We start from the raw sequence: 11,302 nt of genomic DNA, 5'->3' as shown, positions 1-11,302 counted from the left end.
TGCGCCATTGACGAAGGATAGAGCAAAGCCAACTCGAAATCTGAAAGAGAACAGAGAAGCAGAAGAAAGTATTCGGGAGAATGAGTAGATATGGCTAATGCTTCAGAATCAGGGTCTATATATAGGCGGTGTGACCGTGTGAGGGAGACGTGTGGACCCCACAGTGAATAGTGGCAGATGGTCAGATGCTGCCACCTGTACCAAACAGCTCATTTGTCATGTGCCCATTGGTCCACAGCGAGATCCGTTGGGTGGGAGAAGGCGCCGAACCTTTTCCTTAAATCTTATTTCGCCTTTTGAGAACCACCTAACGTCTCTCTAGGCTGGACCAAAAGAAAAAGAGTTCCCATTGAAGCAGGGTTCTGTTCTCCTTTTCACATCAGAGATAATTTTATCTTATTTTTGTTAAAACGATAATTATTGTGCCTGTTTATATATATATATATATATATTTTGAAATTTAAATTCATTAGTAGGACTGACCTATAGATATATGGATATTTTTATTTTAAATATAAACATTATATACTAATTTTTCTCAGTAATAATATTTTAAAAATAATTAAATTAATAGAAAATATAAAGCGGTTTGTAAGTAAGGATAAAAATATTAGTTTTTATCGATGTATTAGTAATTTAATTTTACGAATATATCAAAAAAAAATCAATGAATATTTTCACACGTAATATTGATAAAACGAAAATTAATAAAAACTTAAAAAATAATTAAAAATTTCTAAGAATGATATAAGAAATAATAATAGATATTTTGAAGTTATGTTGTTGAAAAAATTAATATTTATATAATAAAATTTGTTATATTATGTTGATAAAAAATATGAATTTTATAAATATATATATTCATTATTAAATTACATTAAATGTTATTTCACAATAATATAGTTTTTAAAAAGTTGTAAAATAAAAATTCTATCATAATATTTATTTTTGTCCTGTACAACAAACAACACTCATCTATGATGTGTCAACATAAACAAATGTACCTTTTTATATATGATTGTCAATTTTATTTTTATTTTCTATTTTTAAAAATAAAAAATAAGAAATAAGAGGCATTTTTTAAATTTACAAAAATAAAATATATAATTAGAAAACATTAATATTTCTAACTTTAAAAAGGTAACAGTAGAAGCATACCCCGCCACCTAATTAATGTATTTTTAATTTATTATAAATAAGATTAAATAAAATTAATTTGAATAAATATATAAAGAAATAAAACTTAGAAACAAATCTATGAAAAAAAATCTCTCCATATTTGTGCCAATATTATATAATAAAAAAAATGAAAAATAATACCAATTGATATAAATTAAATATGAATTAATTTTCCATCGTTGTCTCTTTGAGGAGGAAAAAACTTTTTAAGAAACTATAAAACACGTCAAGTAAAAACACGGCGCCAACCACCCAATCTCACCTTATTCCTTGTTACATGTTTTATTGCTCCTAAGCCTACAGTCCACCCAAGAAGGGAATGAGCAACTAATACATGTGTAAGATTATATGAAAAGAGAAAGTTAGGATATGGCTATACCTTCTTTAGCTTAATACACTCACGAGCAGAGACACCTAGTTTTCCATAGTTGTAGCATTTTTTTTTTATGCTTATCCTTATTTTCACCTCATTTGCTTTTTTTTTTTTTTTTCCTATTTTTATTATGATTTCCTTTTTTTGGGCCCAAGTTTCCAATTGTCCAACCATGTTTTTCTTGTCCCTTATGTTTAGGCTTATTAGCATGTTGTACCCTGCATGGGCGACAAGTGTGGTATGTCATAGCCCTAAACACTCATTTTCTAACTTAATCTGGTGAAAAATATTAGTAAAAGTTTTAATATTCTCGTTATGCATGAGTATTAAGTTTCATTCGTCCTCATGATTCAAGTAAATAACAAATAACAATTGTGACTTGTTACTCATAAGTTAGGCTATTATTGACTACCTTTAAATCACAAATTATTACTGACATTATCCTAAAATGTTTAACCATGGTGTGTTTGGGGTCCAAGACATATTACTCGAACTATAAAGTGAGCGCTCGCAACCTAGTTGCATATGTCAAACCATAGGCAATCTTAAGCTTATTCCACATGTCTTAAGCAGTGGGACAATTCTCAAACTCCCCTATTAAGTCATTGTGCATGTTACTATAGTGAAACATGAACAATAGTCTCTTTTAATACAAGTGTGAAACTAAAGTTTGATTAATCTTGGTTTTGATGATATGGTTTAAAACTAATGATTATATTTTAAGTGTGATTAGGTAAAACGATTTTCAAAATGACAATCATAAAGATAAATCAAATCAAAGAAAAATTATGAAAAAGAAGAAGACCTCAAAGAGAAGTATTTTTCAAAACCCAAGTTTTATAAGATCTCTTTATAAGATTATTGGTGCACTATGATTTTCATGCATTATATTATTTACTTATGCACCAAAATCATCTAAGAGTTATTTTGTTTTAAATTTTTTAAAATTAGATGATTTCATGTTTTCAACTAAAACCTTGTATCAAATGTTTTCCAAACTTGTTTAAAAGGTTTTTAAGTTGAAAAAGTTGGTTGTTAAGCCAAAAACGGCTCAACCAGTTGAACTGGATGAGGAACCGGTCGACCCCCTAGCTTAGTCCGTTAAGGGGTGCAAAAAACCTTATATCTCTTCCAAAACAATTGTTTCATCGGTCAATGTGTGAACAATAACTGATCGACCTCCACCTCAACCAGTCAATGTATGAATAGCAACTAGTCGAGGTCCAACAACCACCTGCCAAACATTAAATACTAACGGCTAGTTAACCATTCAACCCCCAGCTCGATCGGTAGAACCCCCAATGGCTAGTTTGACTTTTTTCTTTTATAAAAAGACTCAAATCTTCATTGTTTTATGAGTTTAATCTTCCCAAACCTTTCTTAAATATATTTGAGCTTTGGAAAAATGTTTTTTAATGCATCATTGTTCTAAAACTTGTATATCTTTAGTATATAATTCAATCCTAGTTTACTTATATCATTTGAACCTAAAGTTTTATACTAGGAGTTTGTGAAATTATTTGCATATATTTGAAAAGAATAATCTAAGTTTGGGATTAATGCTAGAGGAGAATGAATGTAGGTCAGGTTGCGCCGAACCACTATAAAAATCTTGTGTTTACATTATCTTTTCCCTACTTCTTTACTTTATTTGCAATTATTTTTATATATATGTTTCTAACATTCACATAGTTTAAATTTAGAAAAAGAGATCATCATCCTATTCACCCCCTAGGGTGATTACCGTAGGTTGGATTAATCTTTTTTTTTTTTTTTTTTTTTCTAACACAAAGAATAATAAGTTTCCAAATCACAGTGATGTTAGGCTAAATTCTCTTCTTTGGATTGGATCATGACACTAGTTAAGGTCTTTAAGATCTCTTGTTCACTTAATAGGTAATGAATTTTTCTACGTTATATATCATAATTATTGTCATCTAATTTTTCCCCTTTTATCAAATTAGCAATAATATTCTTGGTGACTATTTTACTAAATTTATTGCACAAAGTATAACATTAACATACATTTCTCAACTTCAAATTAGGCTATGATATTCTTGTTGTAGGAAATCTTGGATTTCTTCATTCCCTGCCCCATTATCACATTAAGAGCATAAAAAACTTTCTTAGGCCTCTAGATCCTAAGCAAAGGAAGAAAGCATGCATTTTTAAATATAAACGGATCTAGATTTAAAGAAATAAAAAAAATTTACTTTAGATTTGAATGTTCCTAAATATATTTCTTTCAATGTAGAAGAACATCGAATCTTCTAAAATTCTTGTACACTCAAAATCTTTCATCCAATAACTCTATTTTAATCTTAATAACCAATGCGGATAGTGGATTGTGACTTAAATTCAAATTTTAATGTCATTTTCTAGAAAAAAAGTTGCCATTGATGCTTTAGTTCCTTTTTAATTCTCCATTTTACACCTCCAGGGGAGTTGCATCATAAAAAATGATTCATGCTAAATAATTTTTATCCAGAATTTTACATTGAAAATTTATCTCCTAATTAAATTTTTTAAAAAAATTAATCTTCAAATATTGATTGATAATAATATACTAATTTGTTGGAGTTGCTTTTGAAATCTATAATCCTGATGAATATTCTTTTCACTGTGATTTCTGAAGCATTCTTTTTTAAATCAAAAGCAAGCAAATTTTGCAAAAGAGGGAATCAGAAAGGGAATAGACAGATCGATGTAACAAAATTAATTAAAATTTTATTTACTTAAAAATAAATAAATAACGTAGATCATGAATAAATCAAATACAATCATCAATGTCTCTACAGAATGAATCCACGATCTCCACGATAAAAACTTCTCACATAGCCAAACTCAATAGTTCAAAAAGGCGAGTAGAGAAAAAACGAGAGAGGAGGCAACAGAAGCTCCGGATAGCGGGAGGGAGAACGCCGATCCAGCGTCCGGCGATGGAGCCGGCGCAGGTGAATTATCCAGCGCCGAGACTGTGGCAGCCGCAGAGAAGATCGCGACTACGAAAACGAGCATGAAGGCCTTCGCGATGCTAACTTGCGCCATTGATGAAGTATATAGCTGAAAGAGAACAGAGAAGTAGGACCAACCGGAGAGAGAGAAACAGGAGGAACTATTCAGGACCGGAGAACCGACTAGATCTGGCTGAGGCTTTAGAACGAGGGGTCTATATATAGGCGGTTTGAGAAAGACGTATCACGTATGGACCCCACAGTGAATAGTGACAGATGGTCAGATGCTGCCACCTGTACCAAACAGCTCATTTTGCATGTGCCGATTGGTCCACAGCGAGGTCGGTTGGGTGGGAGAAGGCGCCAAACCTTTTCCTTTTGTCTTTTAAGAACCACCTAACGTCTCTCTAGGACTGGGCCAAAAGAAAAAAGATTTACCATTGAAGTTCCGTCGTCCTTTTTACTTCAGAGATTATTTTATCCAATTTTCTTAAAAAGGATAATTATTATGCTTTTTCAAATTTAAATTCATTAATGACCGACCTATAGATATGGTATGGATATTTCTATTTTAAACATAAACATCATAAACTAATTTTTTTTCTGTAATTATATTTAAAAAATAATTAAATTAATAGGGAATATAAAGTATTTTGTAAGATAATTGTAGTATAAAAAGTGTTATTATTGTTAATAAATGAAAAAAGCGTGAAATTTGAGAAAATACAAAATTGTGAAATGTAGAAGGGTACTCATGGCAGGTAACTATTTAATGTTGATATTTTTTTTTTATAATTAATCAATATCAAAATTAACTAAAGTGACCATTAATAAAGAAGTCCCCTATGATCACATGAAACAATACCCAGTAGTCATGCCATTAAGAATTCGAATCAAGTTGTGTTCTTAGGAACACAAACTAAACATCGTGTTTTCAAGAACACAAACTAAATGTTGTGTTTTTAAAAACATGAGCACTTATAATTGAAATAAAATAATTTTTTATATAACTAATAACTGGAATAGGATTATCTCTGTGATAAGAAATCATTACTTGCTCCAATCATATATTGACTTTCAATAAATATAAATATAAAAAAAACATTTAAAAAGAGATGATAATTAGGGATGGCAATGGTAGCTCCCATCCTAATCCCACCCCATTTATTCAAAATAATTCTCATCCTTATCCCACTTAAAAAATTAAACGGAGCAGGGCGGGTATAATAAATTCCTATACCTGCCTTGCCCCGTCCCGTTTAACTTTTTTTTTTTTTTAAATTACTTTAAAAATTTTTAATTACATTAAAATAAATATATTTTATAAATAATTAAATTATTATATTTTATAACTTATTTTATTATTATCTATATATTAAAAATAGTAAAATAAAAATTGAATTAAATTAATTTTAAATTTTAAATTAAATTAATTAAAAAAAATAATTTTATATATAATCAGGGCGGGGCAATACTCGAACTAGTCTCGGGTTTAAAAAAAAATTCCCAAACCCATTTATTAAAATTGAACCTTGTTACATCAGGGGCGGAGTAGGACAAGTACTTGAAAAAACCTGCCCTATTATCATCCCTAATAATAACTAAAAATTAGTATACATTTGTAAACAATCAATTTTGTTCATGATAATCTCTTTGTCAAAATTATCTCATAATCATATTAGAAGAAATATCTTAATCTAGTATAGGAAATTGAATTTTATATTTAGTAATTATATTTAAAAATATTTTTATTAAAAAAATTATATTTTTTATTTTGTTTTAAAAGTTTTAATTTAATAAAAATATATTTCTTAACTCACATTTAAGATGTGAATAAGAGTGCGTTTCACAACAATTTTATGAAGTGTTTATAATATTTTCCATATTTTAAAGATAAAAAATTAAAAAAAATAAAAATACTAAAAACACTTCACATAATTACTATCAAACACACTCTAAATCAAATTTTGAAAATTGTATTCTTCTACTCTTAAAAGTTTAAAAGGCTTAAGTTGACAAATAATTCTATTAGTATATTCTTAAAAGCTTAAGAAGCTCATAATCAAAAGTACTTTAATTAAATAATGCTTCTAAATTATAAAATAATGAAATAATAATTAACTTTTAAAAGCAAGATTTTCAAAGTACTGTTTTTTTTTAACTGTTTTATCATAGTATCATTTGCTTTTGATAATAATTTTAAGAAGTATTTTTAGTTTAAAAATATATACTTAAAAAACAAAAAATTGGTGTTTAACCAAATTTAAAAAAATTGTTTTAAAATCTAAAAAATCATTTATAGTATTAAAAAATCATTTACAGTGTTTTGTGAAAAAACACTTAGTAAATAATTCTCTTAAAAATACAAACAAAAAAAAAATTAATTTGTTTTATTATCCACTGCAATAATATGCATCAATCTACATATACAACAAAACACTCTAATGGCTTATTTGCTTGATTTCGGTAAAATCAAAAGAAAGGGGACCATCCTACTTTTACTTAAATCTGAAATAAAAAATATGTGAAAGTGTGTAGGCTATTCCACAATTTGAGAAAACCTATTCTCTCACTTTTCGTTGTAGATTGAATTTCTTAAATTTGAGAAACCAAAATAAGTCCAATCCTTTTGTAAATACTTCAAACGTTTTCGTGCCAGAAAAAAAAGGTTAAAATACAACTTATGCTAATAAAACACTGTTTGTTTTCAGGATAATTTTTCCGCTCCAAAGGTAATAAATCTGTTTTCATTAAGAGGTTCCAAACAAGCACTTAATTTTTGTTTTGCCTAGTTCTGCTTGTAATAAAAGAATCAACAGCCAGAAATTGTGGCAAAATCATCAAGAATAGATCATTCATATTTTTAGAATCTATTGCAGAGACTGATAAAGGATACTTTATTAATCACAGCAATTGCTGAGGCAAGAACAGAGATCCAGAAAGGGAATAACAGATCAATACATCAGAATAAATTAACACTAATGCAGCGATCACAATAAATTCATTTATAAAACTAATGCAGCGAATGAATGAATCCCATGGAATCCTAAATCGCCTCACGCAATCTTCAACGCATCGAAACTCAATGTTTCAAGAGAGCAAAAAAAGAGAAGGCGACCAAAGAGGCAACAAAAACACTGGACACCGGTGAGTAGAACGATGATGCAGCAGACGGAGCAGGCGCCGGAGCCTCAGCCTCGTTGTTCGCCGAAATTGTGGTCGCGGCCGCAAAGATCGCCACCGCGAGAATGAGCACGAAGGCGATGCTATCTTACGCCATTGGTGAATGATGAAGATGAACCAACTCCAAAGCTCAGAGAGGAAACACAGACTCAGGAATCGGACACTGACAGTATGACCAGGGTTTGTGAACAAGGAGTCTATAAATAGGGGATTTTAGAGGAATTGTGGACCCCAGTGTGAAAATTTAGCAGCCACGTATATTGCCACGTGTACAAATAGCTGACCAGGTTGGTGGTGGGCTCTGTGGCATTTTACTTTGAAGTGCCATCGTTTCTTAAAAAGTTTTCTTCCTCAAAGAGACCATGATGGAAAATTATTTCAAATCCAATTTAATTTAATTATTTGGGATTATTTTTCATTTTTTTAATTATATAATATTAGCACAAACATGGTCAAGAATTTTTTTCATAGATTGAAAGTTTGGTTTCTAAGTTTTATTTCTTTATATTTATTTAATTTTATTCATAATAAATTAAAAATACATTAATCAGGTGGAGGGTATATGCCTCTGCTGTTGCCTTTTTGAAATTAGAAATATTAATGTTTTCTAGTTATATATTATCATTTTTGTAAATTTTAAATAATATATTTTTAATTATATTCTTATTTTATATTTTTAAAAGTAGAAAATAAAAATAAATTTGTCAATTTTTATATTTAGATGCGAATGCATGGTTGTAATGATAATTTGTTTTAGGAATATATAAATATGATTTTTTCTTACGCTTATATAATCCCGGTTAGGATTTACAGAAGGTCCACTTGATTTGATGGCAATCTAAATATCTCGATCCTGAAAATTCACATTTAAGTAACGCCAATAACATCTTAAAGCTAGTACACAGCTTAGTTTGGCTTATAAAGAAACTGGGTTTAATTTTTTTTTTTAATATATAACTTTTTTGTGTGTGTAAGTGTTTTTTTTTTAATTAGAATTTATTTATTATTTATTTTGGAAGAACTTTGATAACAGAACAGAGAAAGAAAAAAAAAAGAATTAATTAATGTGAATTTATTTATCATTCATAAAATCACATCAATTGCAAAATCATAATCACATCTCTCCTCCTCTCCACCAGAAACATAAAAACATCGCACAAAGCCTCTTTTACCATCACCACACATCCACACAATACTCAGCAACAGAGGCATAGTTACAGACAACGTACCAAAACTTCGAAATTCACCACCACAAAGCCCTGCTCAGAGATATTATAACAGAAGAAACAACCAAAATACCAGAAACCGGCAGCGCAAAAGCAGCTCCGGTGTCCATTTCCGGTGAAGGCGCTATGGCGTCCTGTGCCGTAACCGGAGATCCGAACGCGAACACTAGAAATGCGATCATCATAATGTGGATTGCAGCGAAAGTGGCGGGATTCATTCTGTTGAATACTGTATTGAATGCTATGCAGGATGTTCTGTGAAAAGAAGTGAGATGTGTTTGGCTCGATGCCGGAGAGATTGAATTTATAGAGAAATATTGGGATTTAAATCCTCATTTTTATTGCTTTGTTATGCCTTTTGGGATACTACTACGGTGGGCCCGCGGCGAGAGACAGTTCGGTATCGGGTCCGAAACGTTGGGGCCCAGAATGGCCCAAAGCCACAAACGTTGAATTCGACATTTGTAATGATATGATAACACGTGGCTGTACTCATACGTGGCAGTGATTTATTGGGCTTTTCGGAAGCTTTTTGTGGTTTACGATGCAGTGTACTTTCCCCGATGTTCTCAGCGCGAGGGTTAGCGTTGCGTAGATGCAATGGCGTCCGTTGGATTCGGAACACGATTCGTTTCGTAGTCCGCGTCACATCAAATCACTGGGATCTACCTCGATTTGGGTGAGGGGTATATCAGTCGTTTAATCACGTGGAATGAGAGGGCTCTGTTTGAAAATAATTTTTTGGTTTATTGTCAAAAAAACGTTTAATTATTATTATTTTGGACTAAAAATTTCTTAGATTTTAATTAAATACATTGAATTTTCATTAATTTGGAATTTTATTAAATATTTTCTTAATTATTTTTCATTTATTATTTTTAAAAATTTTAGGAGAGATTTAAAATTTTTATGTGATTTATTTTTAGAGGAATAAAAAAAATGATGGGTGTAGAAGGGGGGAAGGCGTAGGATGCATTGCGAGGTGGCATGTCCACGACGAAGGTGAAATTAGGTGAGGTGGCGTTATAAAATGGAAAGGAAAACTAGCCGTTAAGCTGTCAGATATGATAATTTTATGGTCATCGTGGGCCAAAGCAGAGAGGGGGTGGCTTTCACTTCAACCGCCACATCCTTTGAATTCAGACATCAGTCATCACTCATTAGTTTTCAATAATTCAGGGGGGCCGGGCCTGGGATACCAAGTAATGTGGAGAGGTAGGCTTATTTTTGGCAATAGGTTCAAAATTAATTTTCAAAATTTGAATATAATTACTAATTAATTCTATTTTACGTCAAAAATATATATATTTTTACTTGCTTTTCATAAATATATTATACACTTAATGCATAATATAAAAATTGTCAAAACATTCTCAATATTCTTACGGGGATATGGATTAGAAACTTTTTTACTCATCTCTTCAATGGTCTTCACATTATCATAATTGTGAGATATCATTTTTCTTCCTATAAGACTTTCTAGGTCTTAGTAATTTTTAATTTTTGAAAACCCATTTCAATCTTGTATTAAAATTATCTGGTTTCCAGATAAAGCCCTTCAAATAATGACCACTATTCTTTTAAACATCGATATATATGCATTAACAATAAAGTGAAAATTAGTTTTGATGGTTTGTATCTGTGACGAGTAAAGTTTAAAGCGTTTTACTAAATACCACAACCTAAATAATAATTAAATTAAAAATATAAAATCAAATATAACCTAATTAAATAAGTAATATATCATGTTATCCATTTAACCTATTTAATAATAATTAGGTTATCTTGTTTAATAATTAAGTTGATTTAGATTTTTTATAAGTCTATGTGATTAGCCTCCTAACGTCACATTTTTAATGATTTAATTTGACTTATATATTTAAAAGTAAGCTTGAAATGAATGGGTTAAGTACATTACAATTATAGTTAAATCAATTATATTATCTGCAATCATTGAATCTTAAGGTATTTTTTGATCCAATCATAGGACAACTATTGCATTTTGGGTAGCCGAGGTCAAACTCTAGATATAACAACCTACTTATCTAGACCAAACCCTCTGGTAGTTATTTCCATGTACATAGATGAAGATCTATCTCTATGTATTCCTTTGCCCTATAAGAATTGTCTTACCTTTCCGATATCTATTCTACGTGCTTGGTTGGGACAACTCGTTCACTTCAAAAAAGCATCTGTCACCTTATCTCGTCTTTGTAACAATGATGATACTTTAGGCCATACGTTATAAATTATATCTAAACATGATTATACTCAATCCAAATTTGTGAAAAATGTATTAGGTTTGAATCTGTGTTAACAAATTTGTGAAAAAATTGGTACCATTCGTTATTTCTCTTGGCGTTTGAAATGGTCAAACCATTGATACC

This window comes from Vitis riparia, chromosome 8 (genome assembly GCF_004353265.1).
Source record: "Vitis riparia cultivar Riparia Gloire de Montpellier isolate 1030 chromosome 8, EGFV_Vit.rip_1.0, whole genome shotgun sequence".
In the NCBI taxonomy this organism is placed as follows: domain Eukaryota; kingdom Viridiplantae; phylum Streptophyta; class Magnoliopsida; order Vitales; family Vitaceae; genus Vitis; species Vitis riparia.
The sequence above is the reverse complement of the archived record's forward strand: the minus strand, read 5'-3'. Positions refer to the sequence as shown.